This window comes from Protopterus annectens, chromosome 9.part0 (genome assembly GCF_019279795.1).
Source record: "Protopterus annectens isolate FY-2018-M chromosome 9.part0, PAN1.0, whole genome shotgun sequence".
Classification (NCBI taxonomy): domain Eukaryota; kingdom Metazoa; phylum Chordata; order Ceratodontiformes; family Protopteridae; genus Protopterus; species Protopterus annectens.
In genome coordinates this window covers 1,327,541,593-1,327,555,152 of record NC_056743.1, presented here as the reverse complement: position 1 = coordinate 1,327,555,152, position 13,560 = coordinate 1,327,541,593, and the positions used below count along the sequence as shown (strand labels likewise).

Genomic DNA, 13,560 nt, shown 5'->3' with positions numbered 1-13,560 from the left:
ATTTAAAACTAGCTAGTGTCTTCAATCCACCATTGCATGCAGACTTACAGCTTTTTGAGAACATCTGCGAAGTGGATTTCAGAGCTCTTGCTGGTACTAAAGTTGTCGGTGTAAATCAAGGCAATGCGAACATCTGTAAGGAACAACTTAAGTTATTGGATGAGCTTTGTAGGTTACCAGTACGTGTAATAAAACCTGACAAGGGGGGGGGGGGTCTAGTTGTATTAGACAATCTCACTTACAATGAGAAAATGTCTAAGGTGTTAAACACTGATGCTTACATTAAGGCTTCCATTAATGAGGTTAATGGACAAACCCAAAGGATTAGAGGTTATTTTAGGGATTTATATTTGACTGGGAAAATAGATATAGACTTATACAACTATATTGATATAAATTGCCCAAAAATACCTGTCATGTTTGGAATCCCTAAAATCCATAAGAGCATCAATGACCCCCCTATGAGAGCTTTGATAGACGGGAGGTCGTCTATCACATACCCTTGTTCAAAACTTATCACTAATATCTTGGATAAATATATCAAGGCCATCCCTAGCATATGTAAAGATTCTTGGTCCTTTCTACGTAACATCAATGATGTTCCACACAATGGTGAAAATAACTTTTTAACCATTGATGTGGTGGATTTATACACCAGTATACCCCATCAAGAAGCGGTAGAATGGACTGGTTCCATGCTTCAGAATTTGGGGGCTTCGAAATTAGAAGTGGACTTGGTAACAGAATTGCTCGATATTGTTCTAACTTCTAACTACTTCATTTTTAATGGTGACTTCTTCCTCCAAAAACGTGGTGTGGCGATGGGTTCCCCTTGTGGGGCTGGAGTAGCCAACTACGTTATGGGATATTGGGAAGCCAACATGTTAAGGAAGATTCCTGGAATAATTGAACATGCGGTGTTCTATACCAGATTCCTGGACGATATTTTTATATTATTCAGGGGTTCGGAATTGGAAGCCGCAGGCCTAGTTGAAATTATGAACTCAACAACAGAATTTCTAAAATTTACATCTAAATTTTCAACATGTGAAATTGACTACCTCGATGTTAGACTTGTAAAGGATTTAGTAAATGGAGGTTTGACTTCAACAGTCTTTAGAAAGCCGACATACTGCAACTCTTTCCTGCACTTCACCAGCTTCCATCCGTTTCAACAGAAACGGTCTATTGTTAAAGGACAGCTGGTGAGGCGGAAGAATGTGCAATCGTTGACTGATTTCAAAATAGAATGTGAGTTGTTGAGAGAAATGTTCAGGAACCGTGGATACCCTGAACAAATGTTGGAAGACCTAGTTGAAGAAGTAACCATTAAGAGAGTAAATGGTTTTTATAAACCTTTATTGTTTGCACATGACTTCAGTGATGTGCACCCTACCATTAATGTGGTATTAAGTGAGACCAACTTGGACAATGAGGGGATGGAATCAAATATAATTTCAAGTGAAGAATGTGACTATTCACTGAGTTTCATTACCATGTTTAGTAGTAACTCTAGGCGTTCTGGCCATAATACATAAAAACTGGCACTTTATTTCCTCAAACCCATTACTAGTTGCAAAATTGGGAAACAAACCAAGGTTTATTTTTAAGAGATCACACAATTTGAAAGAACTAGTTCAGAGAGATGGACTGCAAAATATACATCAGAAAAGGAGAGGGATGTTTAAGTGTGGTTTTGCAATTTGTGTAATAAGGTCAGAACAGGTGAGACATTTAAGGTCAGGGACAAAAAATATGACATTAGGTTTAGATTAAATTGTGAAAGTAAATCTATTATTTACATAGCTACGTGTGTGTGTTGTCAAGCGTTCTACATTGGAAAAACGGACCGTAGGGTCCGGGACCGTATGTATGAACACATGTACGCAATTAAGAATGATAAAAACGACAATGCACTAGCAAAACATATAGGTTTAAATCCAGGCCACAGCTTCCAGTTCATGGCCATCGATCAAGTCCCTTTGAAGACGAGAGGTGGCCCTTTTTCATTAATACTCGAGAATAGAGAACTGGAATGGCAGTTGCGCCTGGATGCGTTTAGATACCCTGGCCTTAATAGCAACTGTAATATAGCCCCAGTTTTAAAACTTAGAAGTTATCTTAGATAATCTTTATAATGAATGAGTATTTTTTTTTTTCTCTTACAAATAATTTTTTCTCCTTAGTGAGTTAATCAGAGTATGGTATAAAAAAGGTTACAGCACTAACGGAGATGATAATTATACCTTTTGGGTGAAACTTATCCTCCGGGGTACTGTAACTTTATATGGAAATATTCCTCTTTCCTTTAGTATTTGTTGACAAATGGGGATTAATTTCGTGTCTTTAACAATTAAATATGTGTCAGTGGAGGGTTGACAAAAATTTATATCTTATATACTTGGTGGTTACAAATAATAAATATTAAATAACTAGTAACCAGTATATCACATTATAGACATCCAATTTTTTAGCTGGTCCTGCTTTCATTAAAATGTCATGTTCATTAAAATGTCATGTTCATTAATATGTCATGTTTTTAAATGAATCTTCTATTTTTACATGGCATCTTATCAGATGCGACTTTTTATGTACTAAAAGTACAAAAGGTTTTTAAACATGTGGACTATATTCCTGTCTTGATTTATCTATTTATGTTGTATAAAATACATACATTAGAAAAAAACTTGTATATGTTTTAAGTTGAAACTTTTGTTTCAAGTTGAGAAGGTTGTAGTATGTCACTTCCTGTATTCTTTATGTTAAATACGGAGTGCGTTTTACTGTTGTTTATACTTCCTCTGAAGAAGCTACAGTTTCCTGTAGCGAAAACGTTTGTTTTTTACGAGAATAAAAGTGCGTTAAGGACTGTTCTGTGGAGTTTCACTGTGCTGGCAAGGACCTCGTTTGGTATTTCATTTTCTTGTTTCTGTTTTAATTGCTCTGTTATTATTATTATTGCTAGATTTTAACCACTGTTTCACACTTTTCCACATACACTCCCTTGTCTCTTTCACCAAAAACGTGCTCCTTTATGACTTCTCAAATTTCCTGAGCCATATGTTTTTACAAGCTTTTATAGTCCCATGACTTGGACCTTTGTAACTGCTCACATCACAGACATCATAAAATTGCACACTTTCATTAGCAAACCAAAAAACAATTCTATCAAAAAGAACGAACGATCACTGTGGCTCAAGCAATAATAATATTTTGGGGATGTGGACACTGTTTCTATGGAGAATACTGAGCTACAAGATCATTTTTTTGCTGCATTTTAGAGACTCGGAGAATAAGGTTTACAAATTTAAATGGGCACAGTGGCAGAGACTCCACCTCGAAGCAGCACTTTATCATAAAGTGATTCCCAGAGGTTTACAGATCCTTAAAATATCGACTTATGGTGAGACTCACCCTATATTACTGAAATGTTGGCAATAATTCAACGTGTAGCTTGGTTTTGATTACATGCTCCTTCTTGTAGATTACTTTAAGCCTACTGAAGAAGCACTTCGGAGAGACATTAAATCTTTACATGTTTTTATCAATAAGAATTATACATCAGATGTGATTGGTGATAAGATTCAAGTAGTCTATGAGAATCTGTTGTCCTATGAATGGAGGCTGCACACAGTTAAGATGAAGAAATTACAGCATAATCTAAATTACTTTAATAAAGGACATATCTTTTCCTGGCTGAAACAAAAGGGGCATGTGAGTACAACTAATGATTCTGAGAATAATGACACTGTTCCCTTAAATGTGAATGCAGCATCATGAGTTGATATAGAAACCTTAGAACAGGAAGTGCCTACTATGAGCACAATGGCTGCTAATACGTTGGTCAGGTTGGAGACTACATCCGCTGAGCAGAATTCTTCTTCTTTTTCCTTATTGGAACCACTTCCCATTGTCAGGGACTTCAGGAAAGGAAGATCAAGAAGTCGATTGAGGAAAAGGTGATTACGGCAGTTACAATAGCCAGTAGACAACACCCTGAAGGTAACTACTCTCAGCAGAGCCCTAATGAACTAGTGTTAAATTTGTCTTCAGTTTCTTTAATTTCAGATCAATGTAAGTTGTTGAATAAAGGTTTATCCTTTATTCCTGTGCAGAAATCCAATTTAGCTGATGTTGTTACTGATTTAAAACTGTTTGCTAGGAACGTTTCTTTGAGATGCCAGTTTTCAAAACACAGTAATGATGTGATTGGGTTTAATAAACCTAGCACTTTTGTTCCTAATATCCATCCTGTTTTAGCGACTTTCGTAGCAGCTTGTAAGAAGGAGATCCGGCGTGCATTGAATGGACACCATGATAAACTGTTTTATAATTTAACCCCTGAAGAACATCGAGCACTACATGAATTAAAGGAGATGTCGTCTATTGAAATCTGCCCAGCAAATAAAGGGGACAGTATTGTGGTCTTAGATAAGACTCTCTTTTTGTTGCAAATGTATTTGTTATTGAGTTATTCAAATATTTTTGTTTCTTTAACCAGACCACAAGTTTCTGGTATTATTGAGAGATTAGCTTTCTTTCTGTTTAACATTCTTAGGACTAAGATGATCACTGAGGAATTATTTAAGTATTTTACTGTTGAATATCCCCTTGTACCCTGTTTGTATGGGCTTCCTAAAGTACAGAAAGACAGCTGGTGCCCCCCCACCCATACATCCCATTGTTTCAAATCAGTGTTGGGCTAGGGAACCTCTATTTATCTTTGTGGAAAAATGTTTACGCCCAGTTGTGGATACAGTGGACACCTTTCTTAGGGATACTAAGAACTTTTTGAACAATTTATTTTTTGTAACCCATACTATCAGTAAAGACGAGCATCTGCTTTTTGTGACTCTTGATGTTGCCTCGTTGTTTACAGTGATTCCTAATAAATGGGGTCTAGACAATGTTAGATCTATTTTATTTTGAAGCAGTATTTTTTCCAGTGATAAAATGATGTGTTTTTAATGATGAATTTTATTTGTAAATGTTTAGCGTGGTGATGGGCACAGCTTGTGACAACTCCTACATCAACCTAGCGCTTGCACAATGGAATTTGATTGTGTGCTACATAATAATTGCTTTTGTGAATAGTTTGTTATAAGCACTTGGTGGATGATGTTTTTATTTTCTGGAATGGGTCACCAGAATTGCTGCATGAGTTTATTGTGTATTTGCACTCCACTACCTCTTTTTTGAAATTTAGTTATGTTTACACCAGCAAGTCTATTGATTTTTTAGATGTGACTGTTACACAGGATTTGATTGGGAATTTTAGTACTGGAGTGTTTAAAAAGAAATGTAAAAAGAATTCTATGTTCCATAAGACAAGTATGCATCCCTGCCATATACCCTGGAATGTAGTGAAGGGACAAGTTTTGAGAATTATGAGGGTACACAGTGATGATTTAGCTATGGTACAAGCACTGCTACAGTTAAAGAAGGGGATATGATGAGAAAGACCTAGATGACTGTACAATCTGAAAGACTATAGGGAGACCATATTTTTCTAATGCCCCTACACATCTCGTAGATACAAGACTGACATATGCTACCAGCAGTGATGCTAGATTAACTTTAATGTATTCTAGTAATGTGAGCATGATTTGTGATATAGTAAAGAAAAATTGGGTAATTTTGTGTTTAGATGACAAGCTGAAACAGATTATAAGTGAAAAAACGCAATTTAGTTTTAGAATTAGCATGTCACTTAAGCGACAACTTTGTTATAAGAACACTAAGAAGGACTATGCACCATTATCCCAGCATTCAGGTACCCTTATCTGCAGGAGATTTAATCCCTGCAAGTTTGTCTATACAGGGTACACTTTTACACATCCTACACAAGGTCTTGTAATAGAGACATCCTTTTTTGCTGATTGTACAGTGCAGAATCTTATATATTTTGCTTTTTGTGTAGAATGTTTTGTATTCTATGTAGGTAAAATGAACAGACTTTTTAAAGACAGAATTTTAGAGCGGGTCTATATCACAAAGTCGAAGTCTGAAAAGAGCGAACACTCTTAAATCGACACAAAATACCCAAAACCACAGAAAGTCGAACATACAGAACAGAATTTTTTTCCCGGGGGAAAAAAAATTGCTGTTCCAAAAAAAAAAAATCCAAACACAACATAAAGTGGGGGGCTTCACCCCCCCACCCCCAATGTGGTGGGCTGCGCCCTGCAAACACACCCTACTTAAATCTGCCACCTCCCAACATCACACTACAGTGGAGGAAACGGCAAAGTCCTGACAATGGCCCAGTGATTTTTTTCCCTGGGAAAAAAATCGGTGTTCCGGCAGTTCGACTTTCTGTGGCTTTGCGTATTTGGTGTCAATATAAGAGCATTCGCTCTTTTCAGACTTCGACTTTGTGATATAAACCCTTTTAGAGCATATAAATGATATTAAGAATAAGAAATTAGGTAATGCATTAGTACAACATGTTTCTGATATGGGACAGAGACATACATTTAGGTTCATGGCTCTAGAGTTACTTAGTCATAACATAAGAGGTGGTAATCTTAAGACTTTTACTGAAATGAGGGAACAGAAGTAGATTATCTATCTAAATACAGATAAACACCCAGGTATTAATGAGAGAGTTTCTTAAACTACTGTTGAAGTTACATCCACTCCAACATCAGTCTTCTTCAGCATATACTGTGTTTCTCTCTTTTTCAGGTAATTCTACTTCAAAGCAACTGATTGGTTGCTTTGATTGTTAAATTTGTTCAGGTATAGCACTGTTTAATAGGTCTGAAGAAGCACTCTGAGGACTGTGAAAGTGCTTACCTTGTATTTTTGCTTGCTTTGTTTTATATTACAAGTTTTGGTTTTATTACAGCCGTGGTGATCGTTCTTTCTTTTTGATATAACTTCAAGTACATTGTGGTTAGAATGGTCTTTACCAACCTGTTAGACTTTTTTCTTCTCTGGAAACTAAAGAAACACTTCTACATTATGGACAAATGTAACTATTTACATCCAGAGCACACTCCTTCTCAATTTTCATGTTATCTCACCTACCTGGCATCCCCTTCTCCTGTTGTCATTTCCACCCCCTTTCACATGTATTCCTCCTCTTAAAACTACTCCTCTATCCCACAGCTGCCCTTACTCTCTGCTACCTCCTAGTCTTTAGTTTCCTATCCCATTCTGTACACCATGAACACTCCTTAGTGCTCACCACCTTCTTGTGTTATTACTGCATTTGTCTTCCACCTCAAATCAATGCCTACAGCTTCTTTATACACCTCAAGATAAAGCAGCATGTGCGGTTTACAGTTCTTATCCTTGCCATTCTGTTAGTATCCTACTGGTTAGGTTGAGCTAATACAATATACCCCGGGGCTTCAATAACAGCTACACTAAGTGTACAATGTTCTGAGTGAACAGACAACGCAGATATAACTCATACATTCTTCCGCCTAATTTTAGGCTTCCTATTGATTTTCTTGCAGCTTTAAATATTAACAGGGATTCATAAAGGTTACCACAAATTGTAGACTACATGTACACTTAGTGTAATTGTGCTGAGTGACTAGAAAGCATGAAAAATATGGTAGATCTCCTTAACTCCGACTATAAGATGTCCATGATTCCTGACAGTCACCTCTTCAGCTGCCTAGTGTCCTGGAACACCATGGGTCAAGAAAATGAACTGGAAAACAGCTTGATGGTCGGGAGGGTAAGATGGGAGGGGCCTATTTAGAAAATGGCATAGCTGTCCCCCAGGTTTGGAATGTGCTGCCTAGAGACAGCTAGATATTCCGACGGAGCATTTGCAGTAGTGTTTACTGTAAAGAGCAGTAAGTGACAGCTTCCCAGACCCTTTATACACACTGGGGGTCTTCTAGTACCATAATCTACAACATACTGCAGCATGCCATCCTCTCTAGACAACCTGCTAGTATGGCTTAGTATGTCCCTGTGCTTGCAGCCTCACTGAAGAGCCAGTCCCGGGTGATTAAACTATGCATTGAAGTGAAGGTGTGGATGAAGAATGAAGTGAGGTAACATACGATGTGAAAAAAATGATCAGCCAGTCCCAGGTGGTTAAACTTTACATTGATGTGTAGGTGTGGATGGATAGTAGGGTGAGGTAGCATGCAAAGTGGAAAAACTGTACGAAGCAAGACAAAGACATGTACCAGGCATTGCTTAAATCTGAAACATGTACCAGGCATTGCTTAAATCTGAGACATGTACCAGGCATTGCTTAAATCTGAGACATGTACCAGACATTGCTTAAATCTGAGACATGTACCAGGCATTGCTTAAATCTGAGACATGTACCAGGCATTGCTTAAATATGAGACATGTACCAGGCATTGCTTAAATCTGAGACATGTACCAGGCATTGCTTAAATCTGTTGCTCTATTCTCAAGCTCTGGACTGTTCCTTTCTAGAATATAGTTATGATGAAAGACACAAGAAAGTGCTTACCTAGAACATCAAAATAGTAATGAACCTACATATGCATTTTGAACTTTGCTCACTGTCACCACTTTTTGAATGTGAGATTTTTCATTATTTCCTAGAAAACCAAACAGCATAGCTGTATAAAGTCATTCCAAAGAGATTGTTTCTTCCCACTTTATATGCCTTCTCTCAGGGACAGTGGGCAGCAGAACTGCCATACAGTGAAATACGACTTCCTCTACACAGTTGTACACAGAGTCACCAGGTTCTCACCTCACCAGAGACAACAGATGTCTCAGACTCAGGGAATGATGCTGTGGTGATGGATGGCAAACTGTAAATCGGTCACTGTTCTAGCCAATTATATACAACTGTACATCTGAGCTGCACTTTACTGAACAGTCAATGGTAACCGTCAGTAATTCTCTCCTACTCAGATGCATAACTCCTCATTTTTGCTATGTATTTCAATGACCATTCTATGTAAAAGGTTCCATTCAGACTAACGCAGTTCAATAGTTAACACTGGCTGGAGAACCACATCAAAATGCCTCCTTTTTCTGCCAGTGACAATCAGACACTAGTATCCCACTGCAGTACTCATCCATTTGTTTTTGGAATGATTGTATGCATCAAGTCTGCCTGATCCCACATTACTGCTAAAGCACATCAGCTAAAAGAGAAGGCAGTGCAGTTCTGGACATGAGACAGTTCCATGACCATCAGAGTGTTTTACACATGACCTGACATTAGAGTTAAAAGCTGGGTGACAGCGTTCTGTCACTCTGTCTCTGGGTGTGTGCCATTCTGTCAGCTTACAAAACTACTGACGGCGAAAACACATTAAAAGTTCAGACACTCAAGCCAGGGATAGATGCAACAACTACCATTAAACACACTTATTAATTCACTTATTTATTTACAAAGTGCACTGATGTGCCTGTATATGCAGATGCTGTAACCAGCCATGCTGAATAACTTTTATTTTAGCTTACTCCTACCTAAATTACATGGTTTTATACATGTGCAAAGACATGTTTTGACCTTTAGCACATAACAGTTGGATTGTACTGGGTACACTTTCTACATTCATGGCCAATGTGATGATGTGCTACACGTCTGTAAGTCTTCTTTTCCAGCCTTTCAAATGCCCAGCTTCCCTTATGTGTTAAGTAAAAATCCTATATGCTCTCTTCAGCTGCAACATAAACAATAAAAAAAATATTAAAATTGTGTTGCTACCTTCAGCATTTTGTTGTACTGAAAGTCTCAAGGCTAGCACTTCAGTCTTCCTTGTATTTTGAAGGCAAACACCCTGTTATTAGTCTACTAACAGCATACCTCTCAACAGTACAGATTTTCGCAGAATGCCCAGATTTGTGCCTTATATTTTTGGTCCATTTTTCGTAAAATTGTGGCAAATTAGTGGCAAATCATTAAAGACTGAAATTAGAAAATAATGACAGACATTTGACTTTTAGACTTCATACCCCTCAGAAAATTCATGCTAATGGAAAACCTGTTATTCTGTCAAATTTCTAAGTTTGTAATAGCAATATTTAAAAATTGTCCCTATTTGTACCACTTGTTTTCATGGTTTTGTCCAGATTTCTTACTCTTAAGAGGTTGAGAGGTATGGCTAACAGAAGGCAGGCAGAAGTTTCCCATATGGTCAACAACAGTAGCTAAAGCAACATACCTTAGTAGTAAATCCAAAATGTACACAGCATTACTGCATTAAACAAGTTCTCACTTTTAGGAGCAGCTGGAAAAAGACTTCCAAACCTTCTAAATAATGCTTCATCACGTCACTTGTGAATGCACAGTTCACAAACAGTAGCTGAGGGAGCAAGCATCATGGCTGATACGGTATGATTTTTAAAGCTCTTTTTCAGTATAAATTGAATTTGTAAGTGAAAGAAAGACAGAAATACCCACAACAACCACCTAGCCATGATGTGCTGAAAAACATGTCATTTTATGCCTCTTCCATAAGCCTCCAAGTATGCAAATTCCACTGCCACTACATAACATCAAAATAGTTCTATCAGGAAAAGTGTTAATTTATTTACTGATTTAGTTAGGTTTTAGTCATTTTTTTACTTATATTCATTAAATCAATTTAATTCAGCTAAGGCAGGTTAAAATATCATGTCCCCCTAGTCTGCATTGTTGCCCTGTAGCCATGCCACTTCCTTTCATTCTCTTCTTCCCATAGAACTTTCATCATTGCAACATTGTTACGATTCACTGTTTTCTGCTCTTAAAGGCACTGCAGCTGCAGAGTGAGTGTAATCAGTTGGCTGTTGTTTGATGCCTGTACCCATCACAGACTTGACAGATGAACAGGATCCCCTGCTTTTCCTACCACTCTGCTCTCAGCCTGCTAATTCTGTGTGCCTCTGCATACTATAGACCTGAGTTCTGAACAGAGTGACACGCTGGTCTCACTCTATTGATCTTAGCCTGCTAATTCTGTGTGCCTCTGCCCACCATAGACCTGAATACTGATCAGAATGACATGGTGGTCTTAGCCTGCTAACTCTGCATGTTGTTGCCCACCACAGATCTGACTACTGATCAGAATGACATGTTGGTCTCACGCCTGTGGTCTTAGCCTAGTAACTCTGTGTGCCTCTGCCCACCGTATACCTGACTATTGATCAGAATGACATGCTGGTCTCATGCCTGTGGTCTTAGCCTGCTAACTCTGCGGGACTTTGCCCACCACAGACCCAATTACTGGTCAGAATGACATGCTGGTGTCAATAGTGTCATCTCTACCTGCTGACACTTGAGTGTCTTGTCTGTGTATACTGCTGATTTCAGTAATACTATTATCAGCAGGAAAAGTCCAGCCTAGTGTCTAAAGTAATGAACTGTGAGTAAGCTATAGTCTGCAAACTTGTGTTTGACTCTCACAGCCTCACCATAAATGATGTGTAAATCTGAGCAAATCAATCGAGCAGTTCAAACCTCTGAAACTGCTGTTAAAAAAGCAGTTGTGTGAGTTATGCATTTTTAACAATAAATAAATAAATAAACAAATAAATGATATAGTAAATATGTTCTAATGTTACAATGTTTACACCCACAGATAATAAGAAGTAATAAGTAACAAATTTAGTATGACAATGCTTTATGCATTGCTATATTAAAATAAAATGAAGCAAAGCAAAGTCATGTGAATTGTTCAAGGTCACAGTATGGGTCAGTGAACTGAATTTGAAATGAGGACAATATACTTTGTACTGCAATATGCTTGCATCTGGACTTCTTTCACATAAATTTTACCCACCACACATATTCTAGCAAGGATGTTAATATCCAGGAAATACCACTAGGAAAATTAAAACGAAACATCAGAATGCAGTTCTGGAAATCAGTTTGAACTAGTTATGTCATCATTAAATACTCTTGTCCTTTTTTCAGGAAAAATGGACAAGGGCAAAGCTTCTATCTGTCTGTGAGCAGCAGACTTTGTTACCATATTCCAGTCGGACAGCTCTTATTCAACCAGTTAAAGTACCTGAGATGCTACAGTTTATAGAAGCAGGTGGCCATTCATTCATCCTAAACATATCTGAGGACTGCTCATTACAGCTGGAAATAGTTTTCTCTTTCTTACCATTCTTCTGATTTTCAAACATGCACCTGCATAACGAGTTGAAAGCTTACAAGGGAAAAAAGCAATATATCCCTCTATACAAGTCCAGTCACCACACACACATGCATATCCATTTCTTAACTTGTTTTAAAGATGCTAAGTAACCTGACTACTTGAGTACATTTCATTTAAATTGATCCATTTAGAAAATAAGTACATGCTTTTTTCTTTGCCTGAAGATCATCTGTTTTATTTATTTATTTTTTTCGCTTATGCACATTTTAGTAACTTATTGTAACATCTGTGACATGTTGTGTTTTGCCCTGTGGACTTCTCTATAAACCAGATCTTGCCAATGTCGTTTAAAGATTGCTTAGATACTTACTAAGTACAAAGAAAAAGAGACAAATCATACTTTCTTCATTTCACATAGGAAAATTATTATATTCTCTATTACTATCTGTTGCCTTTAATTTTCAGTTTTTAGCTAAAAAGAAATGAAACTCAGAAAACAGAATGAGTCCGGTACCTGAATTACTGAGAACGGTAGCTAAAAGTCAGCGCCCTCCTTTTACTTCTCCATTACACAGCATGCTGTCTCTCCCCAAGCCATTTCGTATTCCTCTTCCATGGATCTGTTTTAAAGTCAGGATAGTGAGAAGTGCACAGGTTTGTGTGCACCTGTTCTGTGCCTCTCGCTCTTTCCCCTCTGTCATCTGCCTGCTTGCCTTTCTCCTGGGTTTCATTGTCACATCTTCACAGCCACTCCCCTGTTTTTCTTGGTCCCTCCTACAGCATCCTACCAAAGCAAATGGTAACAATGTGCACTTATGTACGTTTCTCTTCCAGGACTTCTCTCCTCCCTGTACAACCAGCCCATCTTTCTGCTTGGAGGGAACATGCCTACTTCTAAGAGCAGAAATGGGTCAGCAGCAAATCACAGCTGATCCTGAAAGAGTAAATGCATTTCTCACTGAGCATGAAGGAACTCTGCAGCTGTTAGTTCAGAACTCTTTTGTAAAACATATTTATGCATGCATTTTGGAACTGAAGGATTTGGCCAGTAAATCACCCTCCATAAAAACACTTTCTGGGATGCACTGCTGAGGGTTTTCACACATTAGCTGTGAAAGGCAGCAGGCAATATAAGGCATGGATATACTGCTTTAAACCAATTTCTTACAATACTGCTGCATTCTAGCAAAATCTGCTACTCAAGAGAGCAGTCTATTTTTGGTTACCACTCCCTTCCCCCTCCCCCTTTACTGTTTTATTTTCTGAAAAGCCACCATCCTCTTTTGTGTGTGTGTGTGTGTGTGTGTGTGTGTGTGTGTGTGTGTGTGTGTGTGTACGCGCGCGTGCATGTGTCTTCTGAACATTGCATATTGCACCCTTTTGCATACCTTGATCACATATACAGCTTGCACCAGAAGATGTTGTGGTTATGTGTCCACATATCTGATAAGTCTATGTGTTCCTGTGCTTTGAAATGCATCTATTTCTCAGAACACAGTTATGTGTGATG

General features: G+C 37.9%; 1 protein-coding gene across 1 annotated transcript in view; it reads right to left on the bottom strand.

Moving 5' to 3' along the window:
• LOC122812052 (heparan sulfate glucosamine 3-O-sulfotransferase 1-like) overlaps positions 1–12,810 on the bottom strand; it is a 247,958-nt gene extending 235,148 nt beyond the window's left edge. The window contains exon 1 of the mRNA XM_044084300.1: positions 12,565–12,810. The gene's annotated coding sequence lies outside the window, so the exon portion shown is untranslated. The remainder of the gene's footprint in view (positions 1–12,564) is intronic.
• Between the last annotated feature and the right edge of the window lie 750 nt (positions 12,811–13,560).